Source organism: Trichechus manatus, unplaced genomic scaffold, assembly GCF_000243295.1.
Source record: "Trichechus manatus latirostris isolate Lorelei unplaced genomic scaffold, TriManLat1.0 scaffold00111, whole genome shotgun sequence".
NCBI classification, from domain to species: Eukaryota; Metazoa; Chordata; class Mammalia; order Sirenia; family Trichechidae; genus Trichechus; species Trichechus manatus.
The window spans coordinates 6,609,340-6,610,465 of record NW_004444047.1 but is presented as its reverse complement, the minus strand read 5'-3'; positions in this window follow the sequence as shown (position 1 = coordinate 6,610,465).

Here is a 1,126-nt window from a genome sequence, read left to right as displayed (position 1 = left end):
CTGTCAATTCCTGGAGCCTTGCTTTTCACCAGTGACTTCGATGCAGCTTGGACTTCTTCCTTCAGTACCATCGGTTCCTGATGATATGCTACTTCCTAAAATGGTTGAACGTCAACCAGTTCTTTTTGGTACAATGACTATGTGCATTCCTCCCATCTTCTTTTGATACTTTCTGCCTTGTTCAATATTTTGCCCATAGAATCCGTCAATATTGCTACTCGAGGCTTGAATTTTTTCTTCAGTTCTTTCAGCTTGAGAAATGCTAAGCATGTTCTTCCCTTTTGGTTTTCTAACTCCAGGTTTTTGCACATGTCATTATAATACTTACTCTGTCTTCTAGAGCCGCCTTTTGAAGTCTTCTGTTCAGCTCTTTTACTTCATCACTTATCCCATTCACTTTAGCTATTCTACATTCAAGAGCAAGTTTCAGAGCATTTTCTGACGTCCATTTGGTCTTTTCTTTCTTTCCCGTCTTTTTAATGACCTTTTGCTTTCTTCATGTATGATGTCCTTGATGTCATCCCATAACTCATCTGGTCATTCCTCATTAGTGTTCAATGCATCAAATCTATTCTTGAGATGGTCTTTAAATTCAGGAAGGACATACTCAAGGTTGTACTTTGGTTCTCATGGATTTGTTTTAATTTTCTTCAGCTTCAACTGGAATTTGCATATGAGCAATTGATGGACTGTTCTGAAGTTGGTCCCTGGCCTTGTTCTGACTGATGATACTGAGCTTCTCCATTGTCTCTTTCCACAGATGTAGTTGATTTAGATTCCTGTGTATTCCATCCAGTGAGGTCCATGTGTATAGTCGCCATTTATGTTGTTGAAAAATGATAGTTCCAATGAATAATTCATTGGTCTTGCAAAATTCTATCATGTGATCTCCGTGTTCGTTTCTATCACCAAGCCCATATTTTTCAACTGCTGATCCTTCTTTGTTTCCAACTTTTGCATTCCAATCACCAGTAAATATCAATGCATCTTTATTGTATGTTTGATCAACTTCAGACTGCAGAAGTTGGTAAAAATCTTCAATTTCTTCATGTTTGGCATTAGTGGTTGGTGTGTAAATTTGAATAGCAGTCATATTAACAGGTCTTCCTTGTAGGTGTATGGATAT